Genomic DNA, 26,186 nt, shown 5'->3' on the forward strand with positions numbered 1-26,186 from the left:
AAGGTAGTTGCATGCAAAAGGCACATGTTTCCCTTTTTCTGTTTCAAGGAATTTAATTTTAGAAAAAGTGGAGATAAGTCAGGCTTGGCACAAGTTTTGATGGGACGAATGAGGAATCTGCAACTGAGGATAACGCTAGAAGGACCCAAGCGCAAATCTTTTGGTCGGTTTCGAGTTCCATATGGTACACGCATATATTCCAGGTAAAATTTTACATAGCAGCGTACTGCTAAAATTTCTCTAAGTATCTACCTTCCAGTCCGGAGATTGAAGTAGCGATCAGACAGCAGACCAATATCCTAGAAAACCATGGAGTTTTATTTATTTTTACTTAATTTTGGATGTAGTATTTCTGAAATGTAACACTGAGAAGGAGTAGGCTTGAAAATAAGAAACGAAATTACTTAGTCCGAACTGATAATGTGGCTGAACCGTGCACGTATTTATGGCAAATAACACTCCTCGTGATATGTTTGCCTTGAGCGGAGTCCAGGGTCTTATCGCTTGTACCCAGTTGTAGCGGAACAGGAGAGGTCACGTGGAGATAAATGCGCGCGCGTGTGTGTGTGTGTGTGCGCGCGCGCTCGTGCGCTGGTCTGCAGTGGCCGAAGCGCTAACCCGCTCGCTGGCTGTTGTTGTAAGCGGTTATTCACATCGGCCACTCACTTCTCGCCGAACAGGTACTGTGAGCAGTAAGAGTTTTGTACAGTAAATTGTCCCATTGGAGTCAGTGGTGCAGCTTCCGATACGCATACCTCCTACGCTAGTGTGATGTTCAGTCTTTACTTCTGAGCTACAGTTCACCCAGCTGTCGCCGTTGACATTTGTTTACTTTGTTTTCTTCGTATGGCCTTGAAGTCCCTCCACTCTTTTGCGCTTTTGCTTTACTGGGTAGTTGATAGGATTCCATTATTTGTTCATTCGGTTGGACGGGTCTTCCATGGGCCACGTGAGGACTTCTACCTCTTCCGGTATTTTAGTTGGAATTATTGTGTAAAATAGAAGATGAGACAATTACAATTCAGTCAGTTAATGAACTTGCTACTGTAAAAGTGTGGCCTGCTCGAGGAACTGTTGTGCCTGCTTCAGTGACTTGTGATGTCTCGTATGTTGTCAATTTTATCATGGATCTGCCGTAATTTTCCCGTGATTAGGTCCCATAAATTCCTAATATTTAGTTCTCCATATGTATCTGCTGTTTTTTGCGACCTGACTGACACGTAACTGGTTTTTCTTTTTGGTCATCAGTCTACTGACTGGTTTGATGCGGCCCGCCACGAATTCCTTTCCTGTGCTAACCTCTTCATCTCAGAGTAGCACTTGCAACCTACGTCCTCAATTATTTGCTTGACGTATTCCAATCTCTGTCTTCCTCTACAGTTTTTGTCCTCTACAGTTCCCTCTAGTACCATGGAAGTCATTCCCTCACGTCTTAGCAGACGCCCTATCATCCTGTCCCTTCTCCTTATCAGTGTTTTCCACATATTCCTTTCCTCTCCGATTCTGCGTAGAACCTCCTCATTCCTTACCTTATCAGTCCACCTAATTTTCAAAATTCGTCTATAGCACCACATCTCAAATGCTTCGATTCTCTTCTGTTCCGGTTTTCCCACAGTCTATGTTTCACTACCATACAATGCTGTACTCCAGACGTACATCCTCAGAAATTTCTTCCTCAAATTAAGGTCGGTATTTGCTATTAGTAGACTTCTCTTGGCCAGAAATGCCTTTTTTGCCATAGCGAGTCTGCTTTTGATGTCCTCCTTGCTCCGTCCCTCATTGGTTATTTTACTGCTTAGGTAGCAGAATTCCTTAACTTCATTGACTTCGTGACCATCAATCCTGATGTTAAGTTTCTCGCTGTTCTCGTTTTTACTACTTCTCATTACCTTCGTCTTTCTCCGATTTACTCTCAAACCATACTGTATACTTATTAGACTGTTCATTCCGTTCAGCAGATCATTTAATTCTTCTTCACTTTCACTCAGGATAGCAATGTCATCAGCGAATCGTATCATTGATATCCTTTCTTCACCTTGTATTTTAATTCCACTCCTGGACTTCATTCCCATCATTGCTTCCTCGATGTACAGATTGAAGAGTAGGGGCAAAAGGCTACAGCCTTGTCTTACACCCTTCGAAATACGAGCACTTCGTTCTTGATCGTCCACTCTTATTATTCCCCCTTGGTTGTTGTACAAATTGTACATGACCCGTCTCTCCCTATAGCTTACCCCTACTTTTTTCAGAATCTCGAATAGCTTGCACCATTTTATACTGTCGAACTCTTTTTCCAGGTCGACAAATCCTATGAAAGTGTCTTGATTTTTCTTTAGCCTTGCTTCCATTATTAGCCGTAACGTCAGAATTGCCTCTCTCGTCCCTTTACTTTTCCTGAAGCCATAACCGAGCGAGGTGGCGCAGTGGTTAGCACACTGGACTCGCATTCGGGAGGACGACGGTTCAATCCCGTCTCCGGCCATCCTGATTTAGGTTTTCCGTGATTTCCCTAAATCGCTTCAGGCAAATGCCGGGATGGTTCCTTTAGAAGGGCACGGCCGATTTCCTTCCCCATCCTTCCGTCTCCCGAGCTTGCCCTCCGTCTCTAATGACCTCGTTGCCGACGGGACGTTAAACACTAATATCCTCCTCCTCCTCCTAAAGCCTAGCGCATTCTCAATTTTCTTTTCCAGTCTTCTGTATATTATTCTTGTAAGCAGCTTCGATGCATTAGTTGTTAAGCAGATTGTGCGATAATTCTCGCACGTGTCAGCTCTTGCCGTCTTCGGAATTGTGTGGATGATGCTTCTCCGAAAGTCAGATGGTATATCACCAGACTCATATATTCTACACACCAACGTGAATAGTCGTTTTGTTGCCACTTCCCCCAATGATTTTAGAAATTCTGATGGAATGTTGTCTATCCCTTCTGCATTATTTGACCGTAAGTCCTCCAAAGCTCTTTTAAATTCCGATTCTAATACTGGATCCCCTATCTCTTCTAAATCGACTCCTGTTTCTGCTTCTATCACCTCAGACAAATCTTCACCCTCATAGAGGCTTTCAATATATTCTTTCCACCTATCTGCTCTCTCCTCTGCATTTAACAGTGGAATTCCCGTTGCACTCTTAATGTTACCACCGTTGCTTGTAATGTCACCAAAGGTTGTTTTGACTTTCCTGTATGCTGAGACTGTCCTTCCGACAATCATACCTTTTTCGATGTCTTCACATTTTTCCTGCAGCCATTTCGTCTTAGCTTCCCTGCACTTCCTATTTATTTCATTCCTCAGCGACTTGTATTTCTGTATTCCTGATTTTCCCGGAACATGTTTCTACTTCCTCCTTTCATCAATCAACTGAAGTATTTCTTCTGTTACCCATGGTTTCTTCGCAGCTACCTTCTTTGTACCTATGTTTTCCTTCCCAACTTCTGTGATGGCCCTTTTTAGAGATGTCCATTCCTCTTCAACTGTACTGCCTACTGCGCTATTCCTTATTGTTGTATCTATAGCATTAGAGAACTTCAAACGTATCTCGTCATTCCTTAGTACTTCCGCATCCCACTTCTTTGCGTATTGATTCTTCCTGACTAATGTCTTGAACTTCAGCCTACTCTTCATCACTACTATATTGTGATCTGAGTCTATATCTGCTCCTGGGTACGCCTTACAATCCAGTATCTGATTTCGGAATCTGTCTGACCGTGATGTAATCTAATTGAAATCTTCCCGTATCTCCCGGCCTTTTCCAAGTATACCTCCCCCTCTTGTGATTCTTGAACAGGGTATTCGCTATTACTAGCTGAAACTTGTTACAGAACTCAATTAGTCTTTCTCCTCTTTCATTCCTTGTCCCAAGCCCATATTCTCCTGTAACCTTTTCTTCTACTCCTTCCCCTACAACTGCATTCCAGTCGCCCATGACTATTAGATTTTCGTCCCTCTTTACATACTGCATTACCCTTTCAATATCCTCATACACTTTCTCTATCTGTTCATCTTCAGCTTGCGACGTCGGCATGTATACCTGAACTATCGTTGTCGGTGTTGGTCTGCTGTCGATTCTGATTAGAACAGCCCGGTCACTGAACTGTTCACAGTAACACACCCTCTGCCCTACCTTCCTATTCATAACGAATCCTAGACCTGTTATACCATTTTCTGCTGCTGTTGATATTACCCGATACTCATCTGACCAGAAATCCTTGTCTTCCTTCCACTCCACTTCACTGACCCCTACTATATCTAGATTGAGCTTTTGCATTTCCCCTTTCAGATTTTCTAGTTTCCCTACCACGTTCAAGCTTCTGACATTCCACGCCCCGACTCGTAGGACGTTATCCTTTCGTAGATTATTCAATCTTTTTCTCATTGTAACCTCCCCCTTGGCAGTCCCCTCCCGGAGATCCGAATGGGGGACTATTCCGGAATCTTTTGCCAATGGAGAGATCATCATGACACTTCTTCAATTACAGGCCACATGTCCTGTGGATACACGTTACGTGTCTTTAATGCAGTTATTTCCATTGCCTTCTGCATCCTCATGTCGTTGATCATTGCTGATTCTTTCGCCTTTAGGGGCAATTTCCCACCCCTAGGACAAGAGAGTGCCCTGAACCTCTATCCGCTCCTCCGCCCTCTTTGACACGGCCGTTGGCAGAATGAGGCTGACTTCTTATGCCGGAAGTCTTCGGCCGCCAATGCTGATTATTTATCAAAATTTAGGCAGTGGTGGGGATCGAACCCGTGACCGAAGACGTTTTGATTGTAAATCAAAGACGCTACCCCTAGACCACTTGTTAAGCTCCGAGATAAGATACTATATACGACCGCCGGCCAGAGTGGCCAAGCGGTTCTAGACGCTACAGTCTGGAACCGCGCGACCACTAAGGTCGCAGGCATGGATGTGTGTGATGTCCTTAGGTTAGTTAGGTTTAAGTAGTTCTAGGTTCTATGGGAGTGATGACCTGAGCAGTTAAGTCCCATAGTGCTCAGAACCATTTGAACTATACACGACCGTAGGTAATACTCTCGCTTTATTGAGACGCACTTTCGTATTAATGTCCAGTTCTCAGCTGAGGAGGAAGGGTAGCAGCGATTTCACCGTACCCATAGACCACTGTGGTTTGTCTTGGGCGTGGTATCTGACATTACGTTTCAAGTCAAAATTGCCACGCTGTTTGTATTTGATGGCTTTATAGATGAAGTCATGTTCCAATCTCTGGAATTTTGGTGGCAAAATCGAGAAAGACAGGATTTTAGGACTGAATTGAACCTTAGTTTTGCTGTATTATCTTTCTCTTTCTGTCAGTTGAGTCTTCAGTGTTCGAACGTTCGCAGCATGGTGCCATCCACTCGTGACAGACACAGTACCGCCTGAAAACTGTGCAAGGAGTGTACTGTAGTGGATCGGGGTGTCTTCAGCAAATATCGACGAGTGCTGAGGAAAAAAAACTGATCCCTGAAAGATTTTTGCTTTTGACATATTCGTTTCATCTTTGGCCTATTTTTACCACGATTCACCGTCGTTGGAGGTAGGTGGCTATCAGCTAACGAGAATCATGGTTTGTTGTCGCAGGCACGCCATCTGCTAGTAACATCTTCGCCTATATCTCTTGCTATGCCGCCTGGCAGCGCTCTGGCCATGTCGCAGAAAGGTACGGATCTGTATCTTCCCTGCTCTAACGTCTTGTAAATCTAGGTTATTCGGACTGCTTTGCCGATCGTGCGCTGTCCTTGCTTTCGCGTCAACTAACAAGCTGCATATGTCAAACCTTTAACAGCGACAATTAAGAAATATGTAGATGTTTGTGATCTCCGTAAATTCCGTGACTCAGCGTCGCGACTTCTGGGGGATTCCCACACTTTCTTGATTTTTGTACTGGAAATCATTACGTATTTATGAACAAAACCACTAACTAAAGTGATTCGATTCCATTAGTCAGGAGAACCGTCCGATTTTTTTCCAAAATACAAACATTAAATCACAAAGCTGCACAAAATAATCTTTTATTTTATTTGCTCAGAAAAGATGAACAGGTTCAAGACAATATTACATATAGATCAGCTATATCCACATATAAAAATGAAATACTGTCGAAGTTCAGTGAATTATTCTCGAACAAAATGCCCGTTGAGGATGCGAATATTTTGCGGAAAACCAACGGTCAAGCCTGTGGCTGTCATTTATGATGACTGTAATCCTACATCTACATCTGCACGGATACTCTGCAAATCACTCTTAAGTGCCTGACAGAGGATTCATCTAGCCACCTTCATAATAATTCTCTATTATTCCGCTTTCGAACAGAGCGCGGCAAAAACGAACACCTACATCTTTCCGTGCGAGCTCTGATTCCCTTTACTTTATTATGATGATCGTTTCTCCCTATGTAGGTCGGCATCGACAAAATATTTCTGCATCCAGAGCTGAAAGTTAGTGTCTGAAATTTCGTGAGAAACCCCGCGGTTCCGAGAAAAGCCTTTGTTTTAATAATGTCCACCCCAAACCTTGTATCATATCTGTGACACTCCCTCTCAGATTTCTCGATAATACAAAACGTGCTGCCCTTCTTTGAACTCCCTCGAAGTACTCTGTTAATCTGCGTTTTTATTCAGTTTGAGTAAAATAAAGTGTGCAAAATTTTCTGTTGAGTTTCTTCCGAAGCAGAAACACATTCGTAACTGATGTATTGGTTATTTTGTAACTATTTAGTGGTTTCCTCAAAAGACACACAACTTCTCCAGCAACGCAGATTCATTTCGTTTGTACATGATTCCTCGCAAGCTGAAATTCTTTTCATAATTTGCGGTTCATGCCTAACTTCTTGGCAGTACACGTCAGTGTGCGCCGCCATTTTTTTCTAAACCCTAAAGATTCGTTGTGAATTTTTGTATTTTCTTTTTATCGACTATGAGTGAAGTGATACTGTCGTTTCTCAGATTCCACATTTATTTTAGGAGCTTGATAGTTTTTTTCCGGTGTTTTTTGTACTCGTATTAAACGTTGTAAGTAAGTCTTGTTTCCCACGCTACACGTAAATTTGTGTTCTTGCATCTATGTGTCGCTGTGACCTTCTATAGTTCTGATAGGTACTTTGCATATTTCCTACGTTAAATAGCTCTTGTAATTGGCTGTGTATGTTGTATTATGTCTTTGGACTATACATGCTTGTTTCTTGATTGGAAGATATCAGTACTTTAGTTCGCTGCCAAAGTTAAGCATGTGTTGGATGCTTTTCTCCGTTATTCTTCCTTGGAGGTTTAATCAATGCGCCAAAACTTGTTTCTTGTCCAACATTTGAAAAGAGCAAAAACAAGACTCCCTAGAAATTATACAATGGATTTTGGTTCGCATTTTCATAACCACACGTAGTGGGGAAAATGGACAATCGGGTACCAAATTCACCAGTTCGAGATCCAGTTCAAAAAAATTAGATTTCTTCAATTTTATCAGCATAATTAAGAAAAACTTACTTATTGATAAAAGGGAAACTGATTCACAAACAGCTAATACTAGCCATGCAAGTGAAATGTTTTGATTTATCAAACCACAACATAAAAAGAAACTCGCCTGCTTTCTCTTGATCTATATACATTTAATAATAATAGATTACCCATCGATGTATACATATATATTTCACGCTTTAAGGGCAAAACTAAAATTTAAAAAATTTTGAGAAAAGAACGGTGAGCTATCTTCTGAAATGATTTGTCTAAAATTAAGAAATAAAGAGGGTTATAGAAATATTTGACGCTTGTTTGAATGATGCTCGAAATCATGTGTAACAAATGAGGTTCGATTGAGAATTTAGTGTTCATTGCTTAACTTAGAATCTCACAATTTTGCAGAGGTCTAGAACATATTTGTCTGATGAAATTTCACTCAGTGATCTCTTTAGGTCCCTTGCTGCACATGATTTCGACCATCATTCAAAACTGCGTCAAATGTTTCCGTAATCTGATTTCTTAGTTTTAGGTGAATCACTTCAAAAACATTTGAGTGTCTCCTTTTTCATATTTCTATGTTCTATGTAATTATAAGCTATAAATATCTTCACATATTTCAATCGTGTTACTTCTTTCAATAAGTTTCATTATTTTATAATGCTGTTTCATTGGTTAGTCGTGGTAAATCCATACCTGATCATTGAATTTTAATAACCTTCAACGCTGAACACAAAATATCGTTTACTGTTAGTTGTTTATAATCACAAAATTTTTTCACTTGAACTGATGGTACGTAAGTGATTTCCATAAGACACAGCAGGACCCAGGTATAACCTTCGTTAAGCAGAGCTGTGTCTGTCGTACATGCTCCTTTTTCTGTATGCTCATGTGGCAGAAGCTAACTGGTCTACCAAAATTTTCAGATATATGACTGCTAGGTATGGATTAGCGTATGTAATATTTGTAAGCTTAATACATCAATCCACCTGATACTGAAAGACATCGTTGTTGGCTAGAGTTTACTAAAGGGTGTCCCAAATAAATCCAAATCATAGTGTCATCGGTGCTATGTCAAAATTACTTATGTAAATGAGAGAAATTTCTTGCTCTGTGCTCAGTTAACAGCGTACTGCTTGCTAAAGGCAGGGATTCCGGTTAAAGTCCGATTCGGGTTGGGTTGTTTTGGGGGAAGAGACCAAACAGCGAGGTCATCGGTCTCATCGGATTAGGGAAGGATGGGGAAGGAAGTCGGCCGTGCCCTTTGAAAGGAACGATTTGCCTGGAGCGATTTAGGGAAATCACGGAAAACCTAAATCAGGATGGCCGGACGCGGGATTGAACCGTCGTCCTCCGATTCGGGAACATTGGTCACATGTAAGCTTTAGCAAATATCTGTAGATTCTGAGAGTTATTACACCTGGTATTACAGATTTTTACAAGTTCATTTAAGCTGACATCCGTATTCCAATTGCACTGTTCGCTGCTACCATAATTTGTCAAAGTTTGTGGCGGTTCCACCTGCTTTATTTATTTCTTCGTTTGTTGTCCGCGGTGTCGACGTATTGCGTTGCTACACTGGCTGAAAAATGGGTTTATAATTTGGACATTGACTACGGTAAATAAAATACCCGACAGATGCTCAGTTGCGTTTCACTGTCTTTTCTGTCACTTTTCACAACCCCCCCCCCCCCCTCCCCAATATACACATTAGTATGGCCAGTGCACTATTGTTTAACCTTCGATAAGCCTCATTAATAGATAGCAGTCAAACCTCCACCTCTTGTTGAACATCTACGAGCAGTAAAAGCCTAACCACAAAGTTCACAGTTCTTGAAGAATAAAAAGGTACGTATGGAGCAGACACTGTCAGTGTTTTAACACACGGCCTGTTGGTGTCACATTTATTTCACTGTTGATTTGATGCTTTGTTGTCGTTCTAAGCAACACAGATTCCTCGTCTGAAATTCGGCCTTGGATTGACTGTCTCGTGACCAAAAATAAGCCCTTATATATCCTCACAATAATAGATACTGAAACAACACATTGTTCAAAGTTATATTTACAGAAATTTTAATTAAAACTTAACACATTAAATTAACTGAATGCATCGAAAATTGCATGTTTTTAACAGTTTCTTCTATTGCAAGAGTTAGGCCGAATTATTTGTTTACATCTTGAAATTAACAAATTTAGTTACATAAACAATACTTTTGACAAAATTGTTAATTACTCTGGAATTACTTAAGGGCTGACTTTGCTAACGTGTTTTCGAATATAGTCAAATAACTACTATAAGATTACTAGTATTTCGTCTTCCAAGTGTTTATAATTAGTACAAATTTTATATTTGTTTATATGTCAACAATAGAAGTTAAGTTTCGAAACAATTACTGATTTCGCCCTATAATGAAAGATATTATCTAGGAATTGTCAAAATAAATTAGAAAATCAATTACATACATAAAACTAAGCACAAAATTAGATCTGGTGTTATATTCTTTAAAGCTGAGGACCAGCCTTTCTCTTTTATGAAAATTCAGATTATACTCACGTATGTTAATGGTAATTAGTTCAAAACTTCAATAAGTATACTTTTTCTACAACTGCAATTGGTTGTTTTGGCCATCATTTTAATTCTGTCTTATTTCAAACAAATTGCATTGTATGTGCGCTTAGTTTTTACTGAGTACTCTCTTGTTGTGCATTTATTTGGTTTACATGTGTGTTATGGTAACGGCATTGTTTTTAACTCTCTAGGAATCAAAATGTAAAAACATCTTACATATGCATAATGTGTATGTAGTTACAACAGATGATGCCTTAGTGATAAAGTGAAATGAGTCTGTGAAACTGACCTCATTTATAGTGTGGTTAAGATGGGCAAACAGTTGTTATGTAACAGCTGCTTTAGTGATGGTTATTAAAACAAAAATACCCCAGCTTCCTTCATCACAGGTTTACATTTATCTAAATGTCTTTAAGTCATACCAATTGCTAAAGCATTGGCTGTGTAATGCAAAAAATGTAATTAACTATTTTTATTTTTGCTAATGCTCTTATATTTCGGCTCAGAGAGTTATCGTTATATGGGAGTTTCATTTCATTTTCTTGTAAGCTGTACTCCGCTCATTTCAGTTTTTCTTCACGCCCATTTGAATACGTCTGTGTACCTTAATGCTCGACCACTTTTGTAACAGAGTATAGGTCTACAGTCTGATCATTTATGACTTGCCTTGGCCAAATGGATGCTTTGGTTACTTGCTTTCTAACGAGCGGTTTGTGGTAGTGGCTAACGTGCAGCCTTCACATTTGGGAAAACTGGAGTTGATGTTGACTTTACAAATCTAGATTTTCCGTGCTTGCTCAGAATCGCTTCTTACTTTTTTATTACCCACCTGACTTGTTTCATATGGCCCGCTATAAATTCCACTTCTGTGTCAACTCCCTGGTCTAGTACTTGCACCTACCATCCTCGGATGTTATATTCAAATCATCGTCAGAGTTCACCTGATGATGTGGGTTTTAGCGCCACGAAACCGGTAATGATACAGTTATAAAGGACCAAATACAGCTGAAGCGATTATTGATATCCAAGACTTCGTCATAGTTTTTACCCTCGGCTGCTACCTATAGTAACGTGGAAGCTATTCTCTGATGCTTCAGCACTTGGCTTATCATCCTGTCCTTTTTTTCTTGTTTTCCACGTGTTTCTTTCATTCCGGGTTCTGTGGAGAACCTAATTTTCAACATTCTTTTAGAGCACCGCATGTAAAACGCTCGGATTCTGTTCTTTCCCCTGTATTAGTAGAATCCATGAATCACTGCCAAAAACGAACATTCTAAGAAATTTCTTCCTGAAATGGAGGCCGGTGTTTGATATTAGATTTCTTTTGATCAGGAATTTCCTCTTTTAATGTGCTAGTCCGTCTTTTTATGTTCTACTTGTTTCGTCAATCATCTGTTATTTTGACTTCCGGTTTACTCTCAGTTCGTAGTGCGCCTTCATTAGATTGTTCGTTCCATTCAACAGGTGTAATTCTACCTCACTTTCACAACGTCATCAACAAATGTTATAATTGATACCGTGTCACCCTGAATTTTAACATCAGCATCAGAATGTTTCTTTTATTTGGGTCGTTGCTTCTTCTATGTATAAACGACAGTTCACGGTAACAATATATTCCAAAAAGCCAAACGAGAAAATTCGATTTTTCTGGGGGTAATATCTCGGATTCTATTGATCACAAAGATAAGGGATCAAGTGTCTTGCGTAGTCCTTGGCCTAGCGACCATTCCTGTATCTATAGGAAGAACGGGCATACTGTAGCTATCCTGCAGTGCTGAGTCAAAATTTAAACACTGCACGCTCCATTTAGGCCAGGCAAGTCGAGCAAATGTGTTGATTCTTTTGCTTTGGATGTTGTCTAGAGTTTACCTGTGGCAGTTCTGAGAAAACCCCGATAGACGATGTCTTTTGGGTAGCAACAGCACCAGTTGTGTGGATTTTTACAATGTGTTCTCAATATGACGTTCTGGGGGAACATTGAATAGTTTTTCTATGTCATTACCCGTTAGCGAAATCCAGAGATTCAAAGTTAGCGTATTTATGCACGTAATATCCGGTCTGAGATGTAAATGTAGTTTTGACTGATGCAGTGAACACATTGCAGGGTCTAGAGTCATTGCAAGGGCTCTGAAGCCATCCAACTACGTTTCTAGCCAGCATTTTTCACAAATAAATCTTTACGCTGCGTTGTCTCTTAGTGTGCACTTTTTGCCTATACGAATATGTGCAAAGTGGTACTGAAGTGCCACAAAATGGTCTAAAAGGGTCTTAACATGCCTGAAAAGAACTTAAAATGGCTGTAAAAAATTATTAAAATAGGAAAGACTGCCAATTCAGTAAAATATTTCTAATAATTTTTTACTCTTTTAAGGTCGAAATCACAAGCCGCGAAGTTTCGATGACTTGCTGTCAATGAGGCAAGTATCCACAAAAAAATATGAAGCAAACACTTCTGTGTTTGTTGTTTATATGTGTCAAAGTATATAAATATGTCTAATTACATAAATAGACTGTCAAACTTAACTGACCTATAGAATTCTTTTTATATATGCAGGCAAAAGAAGGGAACCAGAGGAATAATCCTTCTGTCGGAGCACAAAAAGGGAATATGTTCCTCTTTAAAAGACTCTGACAGAAAAGTGGCGAATCAGTTGCCTCAGTCCTTATTTTGCGTTCCTACCAAACATTTTGCGTGCTAATGTATTCGCACTTTTTTGCGTTAAAAGGGAGTGGCAGAAAGACAGTGACGGTGAAAGAGAAGGGAGACAGTGCCAGTGAGACAGAAAAGGAGAGAGGAGACAGTGATGGTGTGAGAGAAAAAGTGGCAGTGAAAGAGAAAGAGAGCTGGATGAAGACAATAGCAGTGGGAGCCAAAGAGAGAGAAGAAACAGTTGAAATGAAAGATACAGATGAGTGGAGAATGTACACGGACTTGTGGGAGGATTTGTACCCTCCCTGACCAGCGAACCTTACCACGTAGGTACAGGCGTGGGCGCATTTTAGACAGGGGAAAAATAAGTTCAACCCCCCTCTCTCCAGAAATTTTGAGCTGCCGAGGTATGGTGGGGACAGTGAGAGAGGGGAAAAACGGTAAAATGAGACAGTTAACTGAGAGAGGAGACAGCAGCAGTGGGATATGTTGTAAATCAGTGGGTGAAAAAGGAGACTGCGGGAGAGAGTCATGTATACACAGTGGGCGTGAGAGGGAGGTTCTGAGTAAAAGTCTTAGCTGCACAGAGAGATTGGGTAAAAGGATTTGGAATGTTCTGCGTTAAGCGCGAATATGTTCGAAGCAAAAATTTTTGGTGACGGAAGCGGAATGAGGATTGAGAAAACTGGTTTCCCACTTTGTGTAAGCGTCATCTAAAGAGGAGCATATTCAACTTTTTTTTGCTCCGATAGGAACATTTATTACTAGCTGTACATTGCATCATACTGTATGGAACCGGGGACCTAGAAACGACGGAGAGGCTTCGTCCCCGCCGTAGCCCTCAGTGGTTCACAACCCCACAACAGGCTACAGCAGACCACTCACCCCACCGCCGCTCCACACTGAACCCAGGGTTATTATGCGGTTCAGCCCCCAGTGGACCCCCACGGGAACGTCTCACTCCAGACGAGTGCACCCCCAATGTTTGCGTGGTAGAGTAATTATGATGTATGCGTACGTGGACTAAGTGTTTGCGCAGCAATCGCCGACATAGTGTAACTGAGGCGGAATAAGGGGAACCAATCCGCATTCACCGAGGCAGATGGAAAACCGGCTTAAAAACCAGCCACAGACTGGCCTGCACACAGGACCTCCGATACTTAGCCGCCGGACGGATTCGTACCGGGGACCGGCACGCCATGCCGCCCAGAAAGCAATGCGTTAGACCGCATGGCTAACCGGGCAGGTTTTACCTGCATATTATTCCTCTTTTCCTGTATCTTTCACCTATTTTCGAACATCTTGCACCAGCTTACATGTCAAACAGATTTTCTAGGTTGGTTGATCTAAAGAAGGGCACCAAACTGCAAGGTGATCGGTCCCATCGGATTAGGGAAGGATTGGGAAGGAAGTCGGCCGTGCCCTTTCTAAGGAACCATCCGATCATTTGCCTCAAGCGATTTAGGAAAATCACGGAAAACGTAAACCAGGATGGCCATACGCGTCGTCCTCCCGAATGCGAGTCCGGTGGGTAACTGCTGCGCCGCCTTGCTGTGTATTTTCTAGGTCAACGGATCCTATGAAGGTTTCTTAAGTCTTGCTTCCATTAACAAGCGCGAAGTCAGTACTGCCTCTCTGGTGCCCTTACCTTTCTTAAAGCCAAACTGATCGTCATCTAATAAATGCTCATTTCCTACCATCCTACCACCACCCTTACCTTTCTTAAAGCCAAACTGATCGTCATCTAATAAATGCTCATTTCCTACCATCCATGTCTACTATTCCTTCCTCAACTCCGGCATCAATTCGCCCATAATTATTCAACTGCCATCTCGCTGGATGTATTAAACAACACTTTCAGAATCCTTACGTTCTTTCTCTCTTCCTTGATCTTCTGACTTTGAAATCTTTCTCTTCTCTGCTTTACTATCCATGCCGTATCCTACACTTCGTACACAATTTGTTGTTGCTGTTGAGCTTACTTTATATTCACTTGACTAGAAATGTTTATCTTCTTTCCAGTTCACTTCACTGGCCCCCACTATACGTAGGCTGAGTCTTCAGACTTTCTGATTTCTCTACCACAGTCAGGCTTCTTGCATTCCAAAGGCTGACTTGTAGATTGTTGCCGTTTCGTTAGTCACTGAATCTTTGGCAGTTCCCTCCCAGAGATTCGGGAGGAAAACTAATCAGAAATCTTTTGCCAATGGAGAGATCATCGTGACGTCGTTTCAGTTTTAGGTGACATGTCGTATAAACAAACATTGTTTCTATAATGCAGCTGTCTCCATTGCCTTCTGAATTCTCATGCCGATGATTTTCGATGGATGTTCCACATTTTAAGTGTTGTTGCCCACCCGAAGGGCATGATGGTGCCCTGAACCTTCCGTTACCCTCCCCAGATTCGTGTTTCTTTTACATCGTTAAATATTTCGTCGTGAACAGCTTACTACCTACCTATCCACCTTGTCCTTCTCTTCTTATTTATATATGAATAGCGCAACAAAGGAACTGCCGTTAATGGGCCTTTTAGCGCCTTCAGTCGACGTTAGAAGATTTAATATTTCCGATATTCATCTGTCAACCGAAAGAAAGAGAAACATATACATCCACATGTCCTGTAAAATTTATGTCTCGTAAAATTTCTAGCAAACGTAATGATACTTCTTATCGGCGTCCTGCATCTGAAGGTTGGCTGTTTCCGTTGACATAGGATAGACTCTACAGTTCGGAGCTCTGCCGTATTTTGGTAAAATTCGGTGATTTTTATCTCTGGTGGCATGTATTACTGCGTCCATATAAACTGTGGCTTAAAGACGTTGATTTTATTGCCCATGGAGAAAAGGGGAAGGAGGAATTAAGTTCAAAATTCAATGTACCATAAACAATTAATGCATTCGGAGAATATGGTACAGTAGGTCTTATTTTTGGGTCAAAATATCGATGAAAATTTAAAATGAAGGAAAAATTTTACTGAGTTTTTCAGACAGCTTAATTCAGTAACAATACCTCTTCTGTTAATTGTTAATCTGGGAAACAAACAAATCAGCTTTTTGACGTACGGGTATTTTTTCATATTTCTACTCACTAATGCAATATGGAATAATTTTCGGAACAGCGCATTACTTCGAAACAATACACTGATTGTCGAAAAGCCAGCAGTGACAATAATGCGAGATCAGCTGTAGTTGTGTTGTAGGCTCTTCTTCAATGAATGTAGACGAACACTGATAGCATGTCTATTAAAGCTGAAAATTATGTTTACATTGTCATTTACTTTGGTCATTTCCATCATGACAGATGAAAGACAGTTACGTCAATTTTTATAAATTTACGAAACTGTGCTTTCTTGTATTCTGTAAAAGGCCAGAAAGCGTACATACCAAAACAAATCACTTATACGCAGTCCGTAAGATGACTCGTTATAAAATGACTTGTTACACATCGTTTTGACAGAAATTGCCCAACTAAACAACCAACCAACCTCTCTATATACCCATTTGTATCGGGCGATTTAAAGGACTTATTCGGGTTATACGGATGTTTCGGAGCGAGTTGTGTACTGGAGCCGATGTCTCTTATGCTGCTGATCCATAAAAATGAGGTGGGAAGACGGTGGCACTGAATAAACATACTTTTGTTTTCATTGGTAAATCGTTCCTAATAAATACTGGAGCTTCTGCTCTCACAAGTCACATATTTTCTGGTTTTCCTGTTGTGCGTAAGTTGATGATAATTATCTAATGTAACACACGAGTGTTTGACAGGAGCTAAGAACCCATGAATTTGTATATTATTACTGAATTGTGTTCTGTTCTTTGAAAAATATATTGTCCTGGACTTATCGGCATTTTTTACAGTTTGATATACCGGATATCACTTCCAGCGTAAGTACTGCGTCAGGTGCTGCACGTGAACCAATACACAAGCGACAAGGCTCCAATCACCGCTTGCGCTGTGGACCATTCCTCGCATTCCCCGGACTCTGGCCGGTAGCGTATCGGCTTTAGCCAAGCTTGACAAGTTACTAGCGGTCTTGGAAAATAGTCCTAGATACCTGTTACCCAATTTAGAACTTGAGGTGTTTGCGTCATTAGTTGTAGCCCATGAAGTTGTAGACAAACTGAAAATTGACAAAAAACAGCAGAGATTCGATGACCAGTTCCGATGTCCTGTCATCCTGTCCCTTCTCCTTATCAGTGTTTTCCACAAATTCCTTTCCTCTCTGATTCTGCGCAGAGCCTACTCATTCCTTACCTTATCAGTCCACCTAATTTTCAACATTCGTCTGTAGCACTACATCTCAAATACTTCGATTCCCTTCTGTTCCGGTTTCCCCAGAGTCCATCTTTCACTACCATACAATGATGTACTCCAGACGTACATCCTCAGAAATTTCTTCCTCAAACTAAGGCCAATATTTGATATTAGTAGACTTCTCTTGGCCAGGAATGCCATTTTTGCCATTGTTAGTCTGCTTTTGATGTCCTCCTTGCTCCGTCCGTCATTGGTTATTTTACTGCCTAGGTAGCAAAATTCCGTAACTTCATCTACTTCGTGACCATCAATCCTGAAGTTTCTCGCTGTTCTTATTTCTACTACTTCTCATTACCTTCGTCTTACTTCGATTTAGTCTCAATCCATACTCTGTAGACTGTTCATTCCGTTCAGCAGATCATGTAATTCTTCTTCACTTTCACTCAGGATAGCAACGTCGTCAGCGAATCGTATCATTGATATCCTTTCACCTTGAAATTTAATTCCGCTCTTGAACCTTTCTTTAATTTCTATCATTGCTTCCTCGATGTACAGATTGAACAGTAGAGGCGAAAGGGTACATCCTTGTCTTACACACTTTTTTATACGAGCTCTTCGTTCATGGTCGTCCACTCTTATTATTCCCTCTCGGCTATTGTACATATTTTCAGAATTTCGAACGTATTGCACCATTTTACAATGTCGAACGCTTTTTTTCAGGTCGACAGATCCTGTGAACGTGTCTTGATTTTTCTTTAGTCTTGTTTCCATTATCAACCACAACGTCAGAATTTCCTCTCTCGTGCCTTTACCTTTCCTAAAGCCAAACTGATCGTCATCAAACGCATCCTTAATTTTCTTTTCCATTCTTTTGTATATTATTCTTGTAAGCAGCTTGGATGCATGAGCTGTTAAGCTGACTGTATGTTAATTCTCGTACTTGTCAGCTCTTGCCGTCTTCGGAATTGTGTGGATGATGCTTTTCCGAAAGTCAGATGGTATATCGCCAGAGTCATACATTCTACACTCCAACGTGAGTAGTCGTATCGTTGCCACTTCGCCCAATGATTTTAGAAATTCTAATGGAATGTTATCTATCCCTACTGCCTTATTTGATATTAAGTCCTCCAAAGCTCTTTTAAATTCTTATTCTAATACTGGATACCCTATCTCTTCTAAATCAACTCCTATTTCTTCTTCTGTCACGTCACACAAATCTTCCCCCTCATAGAAGCTTTCAATGTATTCTTTCTACCTATCTGTTCTCTCCTCTGCATTTAACAGTAGAATTCCCGTTGCACTCTTAATGTTACCACCCTTACGTTTCATGTCACCGAAGGTTGTTTTGACTTGCCTGTATGCTGAGACTGTCCTTCCGACAGCCATTTCATTTTCAATGTCTTCACATTTTTCCTGCAGCCATTTCGTCTTAGCTTCCCTGTACTTCCTACTTATTTCATTCATCAGCGACCTGTATTTCTGTATTCCTGGAACTTTTTGTACTTCCTCCTATCACCGATCAGTTGAAGTATTTCCTTTGTTACCCAAGGGTTCTTTGCAGTTACCTCCTTTGTACCTATGTTTTCCTTCCCAACTTCTGTGGTGGCCCTTTTTAGAGATGTCCATTCCTCTTCAGCTGTGCTGCCTACTGAGTTATTCCTTACTGCTGTATCTACAGCCTTAGAAAATTTCAATCGTATCTCGTCATTCCTTAGTACTTCCGTATGCCGCTTCTTTGCATATTGATTCTTCCTGACTAATGTCTTAAAATTCAGCCTACACTTCATCTCTAGTATACTGAGATCTGTATCTGCTCCTGGTTACAATCCAGTATCTGGTTTCGGAATCTCTGCCTGACCATGATGTAATCTAACTGAAATCTTCCCGTATCACCCAGCCTTTTCCAAATATATCTCCTCTTGTTATTCTCGAACAGGGTATTCGCTATTACTAGCTGAAACTTGTTACAGAACTCAATTAGTCTTTCTTCTCTCTCATTCCTTGTCACAAGCCCATAATCTCCTGTAACCCTTTCCTCTACTCATTCCCTTACAACTGCATTCCAGTCCTCCATGACTATTGGATTTTCATCCCCCTGTACGTATTGAATTACCTTTTCAATATCCTCATACACCTTCTCTATCTCTTCATCTTCAGTTTGCGACGTCGGCATGTACACCTGAACTTTCGTTATCGGTGTTGGTTTGCTGTCGATTCTTATAAGAACAACCCTGTCACTGAACTGTTCACAGTAACGCACTCTCTGCCCTACCTTCCTATTCATAACGAATCCTACTCCCGTTTACCATTTTCTGCTGCTGTTGATATTACCCTATACTCATCTGACCAGAAATCCTTTTCTTCTTTCCACATCACTTCGCTGACCCCTGCTATATCTACACTCCTGGAAATGGAAAAAAGAACACATTGACACCGGTGTGTCAGACCAACCATACTTGCTCCGGACACTGCGAGAGGGCTGTACAAGCAATGATCACACGCACGGCACAGCGGACACACCAGGAACCGCGGTGTTGGCCGTCGAATGGCGCTAGCTGCGCAGCATTTGTGCACCGCCGCCGTCAGTGTCAGCCAGTTTGCCGTGGCATACGGAGCTCCATCGCAGTCTTTAACACTGATAGCATGCCGCGACAGCGTGGACGTGAACCGTATGTGCAGTTGACGGACTTTGAGCGAGGGCGTATAGTGGGCATGCGGGAGGCCGGGTGGACGTACCGCCGAATTGCTCAACACGTGAGGCGTGAGGTCTCCACAGTACATCGATGTTGCCGCCAGTGGTCGGCGGAAGGTGCACGTGCCCGTCGACCTGGGACCGGACCGCAGCGACGCACGGATGCACGCCAAGACCATAGGATCCTACGCAGTGCCGTAGGGGACCGCACCGCCACTTCCCAGCAAATTAGGGACACTGTTGCTCCTGGGGTATCGGCGAGCACCATTCGCAACCGTCTCCATGAAGCTGGGCTACGGTCCCGCACACCGTTAGGCCGTCTTCCGCTCACGCCCCAACATCGTGCAGCCCGCCTCCAGTGGTGTCGCGACAGGCGTGAATGGAGGGACGAATGGAGACGTGTCGTCTTCAGCGATGAGAGTCGCTTCTGCCTTGGTGCCAATGATGGTCGTATGCGTGTTTGGCGCCGTGCAGGTGAGCGCCACAATCAGGACTGCATACAACCGAGGCACACAGGGCCAACACCCGGCATCATGGTGTGGGGAGCGATCTCCTACACTGGCCGTACACCACTGGTGATCGTCGAGGGGACACTGAATAGTGCACGGTACATCCAAACCATCATCGAACCCATCGTTCTACCATTCCTAGACCGGCAAGGGAACTTGCTGTTCCAACAGGACAATGCACGTCCGCATGTATCCCGTGCCACCCAACGTGCTCTAGAAGGTGTAAGTCAACTACCCTGGCCAGCAAGATCTCCGGATCTGTCCCCCATTGAGCATGTTTGGGACTGGATGAAGCGTCGTCTCACGCGGTCTTCACGTCCAGCACGAACGCTGGTCCAACTGAGGCGCCAGGTGGAAATGGCATGGCAAGCCGTTCCACAGGACTACATCCAGCATCTCTACGATCGTCTCCATGGGAGAATAGCAGCCCGCATTGCTACGAAAGGTGGATATACACTGTACTAGTGCCGACATTGTGCATGCTCTGTTGCCTGTGTCTATGTGCCTGTGGTTCTGTCAGTGTGATCATGTGATGTATCTGACCCCAGGAATGTGTCAATAAAGTTTCCCCTTCCTGGGACAATGAATTCACGGTGTTCTTATTTCAATTTCCAGGAGTGTATATTGAACCTTTGCATATCCCTTCTCAGATTTTCTCCTTTCCCTATCACGTTCGAGCTTCTGACATTCCACGCCCCGTCTCGTAGAACGTTATCCTTTAGTTGATTATTCAATCTTTTTCTCATGGCCACCTCCCCTTTGGTAGTCCCCTCCCGGAGATCCGAATGGGGACTATTTCGGAATCTTTTCCCCATGGAGAGATCTTCGTGATACTTTTCAAATTACAGGCCACATGCACTGTGGATACACGTTGTGTATCTTTAATGCAATGGTTTCCATTGCCTTCTGCATTCTCATGTCGTTTATCGTTGCCAATTCTTCCGCCTTTAGGGGCAGTTTGCTATCCCTAGGACAAGAGAGTGCTCTGAACCTGTGTCCGCTCCTCCGCCCTTTTTGACAAGGCCGTTGGCAGAATGACGGTGACTTCTTATGTCGGAAGTCTTCGGCCGCCAATGCTGATTATTAATCTAAATTTACGCAGCGATGGGATTCGAACCCAGGATTGAAGAAATTTTGATTATGAATCGAAAGACGCTACCACGTGTGCTACAACAGATTACTTTAGTTTTTGTGACAGATAGATTGATCCTGAAATGCTGTTTCTTCTGATGAAGCATGGTGGTACTGCAACTAACTGCTGCAGGGTGTGCATTATGGATTGACTATTCCTGAAATGGTTTTCTTTTTTTCCTGATGTGCAGTTGAGGTTTTTATTCTGCACGATCTCATCAGTTACACCAAGCGCCTCTACACGTTTTCAAAACAGGAGAGCGGTTTGCAAATAGTGCAACAGCTCTTTTCCACCCGTACTATAACCTCTGATATGTTTGAGAACAATACACTACCATCTTTTTTCAGACAACTAACAACCAACGGAAAGACCTACAGTTATTTCATGCAACAGAACACAAAAACACACACTGCCAATGCGCTTGACAGTATTATCAGATTATTTTTCATAAAATCTTTCCAATAAATTGTCGCAAAACTAGTGTCCAGCAACAGTATCCGAATCGGTGAGTTTACTCATTACCATAGTTTTGCGAGGTTTCAGTTTGAGTGTGCGCACTACTGTGAGAGAAAATGCCGATGACACAACAGTCTGAAGTGCTTTATGGCACAACGGCTTTCCTCTTACTTCTTGCCTATGCCGGTCCTCACTCGTATAGTACAGATGTAATCGTTACGTTACCAGTCTGAGGAACAGGCCGGAGTGAATGAGGTGATCGGTGTCGTATTGGTTCGCTCGCAGCGCCGAACACAGTGCTGCATTGTCTGTAAGACACCGTGGAGATGATATATCAATCTGTCTTTGAAGTGTGTAGATATTGTTGTTGTGGTCTTCTGTTCAAAGACTGGTTTCATGCGGCGCTACATGCTACTCTAATACAGAAAAATTAGCATGGTCGATGTCCCATCTACACATTCGCTTCGATAGGAAGACCCACCTCCTGTGAATGATGTTTGTATTCTTTTTTTCACTGGGAATGAGAAGACTCTGGGAAGATTCTTACTATTGATCAGTGTCATGAAACGCGTCTGGTTGTAGCCAGCCTCGCACTTCATTCTAATTATTCACGCTTACCGATTGAGTAATATGACAGGGACATTTTTTTTTCAAGAATGTATGACTTAATTCTCTGGGAAATACGTGACAATTTACCGCTCTTAATTTTAATACATCATGCTATACTGAATCTGTGTGTAGTTAGAGAGCAGAACAGCAGATCGGTGGCCAGGGAAAGCCTTTAGGCTCGGGTGGCGGCCAAGTCAGTGTCCAAGGAACTGGACGTCCGCAGTCTAATGTGTAGGCGAAGTGGCGGGAGGTTTCGCCACGGTCCTTCAAGTGGACGGCCGGTTCCTATGTTCAACGGGATTAGCGTTTCCTTGATCTAGCAGCGTCTGGGCTGACGTTATTCGCAAGCCTCCGCCTCCCCCACTCCCCCCACACGCTAGCGTGATGCCATGATATTTTCTAATAGCGTCTCCAAACTGCAATCAACCACGAGCATAGTGGGCGCTGGTGTCCGGTCGGCAGGCGGTAAAGGTATGCCACTCCCGGTGCCTTAACAAAATAACGTTACTTCGTAACGCTGGCAAGGCAAAACGCCATCGTTAGGACCAGTACCGTTGCTCGCGGGCACTTTCAGGGGCCGCTATTAGAAACATAATCCTGTATTGCAATCATGAATCCTTCCGCCTCACTGTATATATTGCCTTTTCTTAGCCATGTGTTGGATGCGTCTTGATCGATGTGTGGCTGTGTTAGATGATACAGGTGCTTGCCATGTAGTGTTTCCTTTTTCCAATTTACTTTCTTCGTATCTGTTGATGTTATGTGACCTAGAGGGTTGTAGAAGTGGTTATGAAATTGCAGTGGTGTAGCCGATGTATTTATATGAGTGATTGCTTTGTGTATTTTGCTAGTTTCTACTCGTTCTAGAAAGAATTTTCTTAAATTGTCTACCTGTCCATAATGTAGGTTTTTTATGTCGATGAATCCCCTTCCTCCTTCCTTTCTGCTTAATGTGAATCTTTCTGTTGCTGAATGTATGTGATGTATTCTATATTTGTGGCATTGTGAACGTGTAAGTGTATTGAGTGCTTCTAGGTCTGTGTTACTCCATTTCACTACTCCAAATGAGTAGGTCAATATTGGTATAGCATAAGTATTTATAGCTTTTGTCTTGTTTCTTGCTGTCAGTTCTGTTTTCAGTATTTTTGTTAGTCTTTGTCTATATTTTTCTTTTAGTTCTACTTTAATATTTGTATTATCTATTCCTATTTTTTGTCTGTATCCTAGATATTTATAGGCATCTGTTTTTTCCATCGCTTCTATGGACTCACTGTGGTTATTCAATACGTAATCTTCTTGTTTAGTGTGTTTTCCCTTGACTATGCTATTTTTCTTACATTTGTCTGTTCCAAAAGCCATATTTATATCATTGCTGAATACTTCTGTTATCTTTAGTAATTGGTTGAGTCGTTGATTGGTTGCTGCCAGTAGTTTTAGATCATCCATGTATAGCAAAAGTGTTTGTGTGGGTATGTTCCAGTAATATTATATCCATAATTTGTATTATTTAGCATGTTGGATAGTGGGTTCAGAGCAAGACAGAACCAGAAAGGACTTAATGAGTCTCCTTGGTATATTCCACGCTTAATCTGTATTGCCTGTGATGTAATATTATCTGAATTTGTTTAGATATTAAGTGTGGTTTTCCAGTTTTTCATTACTATGTTTAGGAACTGTATCAATTTATGATCTACTTTGTATATTTCCAATATCTGTAGTAACCATGAGTGGGGTACACTATCAAAAGCTTTTTGGTAATCAATCTATGCGTAGTGTAGCGACCTTTGTTTAGTTTTAGCTTGATATGTCACCTCTGTATCTATTATCAGTTGCTCTTTACATCCTCATGCTCCTTTGCAGCAGCCTTTTTGTTCTTCATTTATAATTTTGTTCTGTGTTGTATGTGTCATTAATTTCTGTGTAATGACTGAAGTTAATATTTTGTAGATTGTTGGTAGGCATGTTATGGGGCGATATTTAGCTGGGTTTGCTGTGTCTGCTTGATCTTTAGGTTACAGATAAGTTATTCCATGTGTAAGTGTATCAGGGAATGTGTATGGGTCTGCAATGTAACTGTTAAATAATTTAGTTAGATGTGAATGTGTTGAGGTGAACTTCTTTAGCCAGAAATTTGCTATTTTATCATTTCCAGGGGCTTTCCAATTGTGTATAGAATTAATTGCTCGGGTGACTTCATGTTGCAAAATTATCACTTCAGGCATTTGTGGTATCATCTTGTACGAGTCTGTTTCTGCTTGTATCCACTGTGCATGCCTGTTACGTTGTACCGGATTTGACCATATGTTGCTCCAGAAGTGTTCCATGTCTGTTATGTTTGGTGGATTGTCTATTTTAATATGTGTGTTATCTATTGTTTGGTAAAATTTCTTTTGGTTTGTGTTGAATGTTTGGTTTTGTTTCCTTCTATTTTCACTTTTTTTGTATCCTCTAAGTCGTTTGGCCAATGCTTGTAATTTCTGCTTCTTTTCGTCTAATTGCCCTATTGCTTCTTGTTGTGAGATTTTACCTAACCTTTTTCGTTTTTTGTCTGATATTTCATTTCTTATAAATTGTGTTAGCTGTCCGATGTCTTTTCTCAGTTTTTCTATTCTGATCTGTAGCCTGTGTTGCCATGCTGGTTTTGTGGGTTTCTTCTGTGTGTTAGTTGGTTCTGATCTCTGCCTAGTGTGTATATTTAGTGTAGTGAGTGCTCCTACGTAAACCAGTAGTTGTAACTCTTCCATAGTTGTATTTTCATTTATTTTGTTGTGTATGATTGTGTTGATAGTTGTTATTGTTGTTTCGACTTGTGGGTTATTTGGTGGTCTATGCAAGAATGGTCTAATGTCTGTATTTGTGTCTTTGTATTCTATATATGTCAACTGAAATTTTTCTTCTATATCTAACATGTGTGTCACTTCATGTTCTATTTGTGCTTGTTCTGGTGACTGTTTTAAGATTTCGTTTTCCTCTGATTGTTTAATTGGCGCATTTTGTTCTTTGTTTGTTTTCTCTGGGATGTTTGAGTCCATTACTGTATTTTCTTCTGATTGCACGTTATTTTGTTCCAGTATTTGTTGTACTTGTTGTTTGATGTTTTCTAATTCTGACTGGGGTATCCTGTTATTTTTTATTATTACACGGATCTGATCAGCTAGTCGTTGTTCTGTTAAAAATTTTAATTCCGGGTATCTGGTAATAAATGTTGTGTATACTTGTGATCTGTATCCAGTTGTGTTGGTTCCTAGGTTTGTTGCTTGATAATAACAGAACATGAGGTGTCGATTAACTTCATCTGACCATCTCATCCTCTGTCTCTGTTTTCCTTCTAGGGTGGTTGCAGGAAGCATATCCTGCAAAACACCTCTATTTGGATTTAAATCATTTTCCAGTTGGCTAGCAGTGTCGTTACCATTGTGGGCAGGCATAGGGTTCAAACGTCGTCCCCGACCATGACGGCGCTTGTCCGAGGCTTCTTTAGTTCTGTCCTGAACCAACTAATCACACTAAAAGGGCGGTTAGCCCTATTAGTGGTTTGTTCTTTTCGTCGCCTTTTACGACTGGCAGAACATACCGAAGGCCTATTCTTTTCCCGGGCCTCCAAGGGATTTATTATTATTATTATTATTATTATTATTATTATTATTATTGTTATTTTCAGCTGCAGCGGGAGAAGTAGTAGTACTTAGTATCGTTATACACAAGGTCCTTACGCATATTCAGATCACTATTAATACTGTCGGTTCTTGAGTAAATATGCTGCTAAAAAACTACAACACGTAAAGGACCCGTCTGATGTAAGATAGGACTCTAATCTAATTATTCTAAATAAATAAAACAAATATTGTGATGTTCGAATATCTG

At 41.4% G+C, this 26,186-nt stretch overlaps 1 protein-coding gene across 1 annotated transcript in view; it reads left to right on the forward strand.

The window, feature by feature from the left end:
• The first annotated feature begins 561 nt into the window (after positions 1-561).
• LOC124606858 overlaps positions 562-26,186 on the forward strand; it is an 84,273-nt gene continuing 58,648 nt past the window's right edge. Inside the window, exon 1 of the mRNA XM_047138939.1 lies at positions 562-680. The gene's annotated coding sequence lies outside the window, so the exon portion shown is untranslated. The remainder of the gene's footprint in view (positions 681-26,186) is intronic.

Source organism: Schistocerca americana, chromosome 3 (genome assembly GCF_021461395.2).
Source record: "Schistocerca americana isolate TAMUIC-IGC-003095 chromosome 3, iqSchAmer2.1, whole genome shotgun sequence".
NCBI lineage: Eukaryota > Metazoa > Arthropoda > Insecta > Orthoptera > Acrididae > Schistocerca > Schistocerca americana.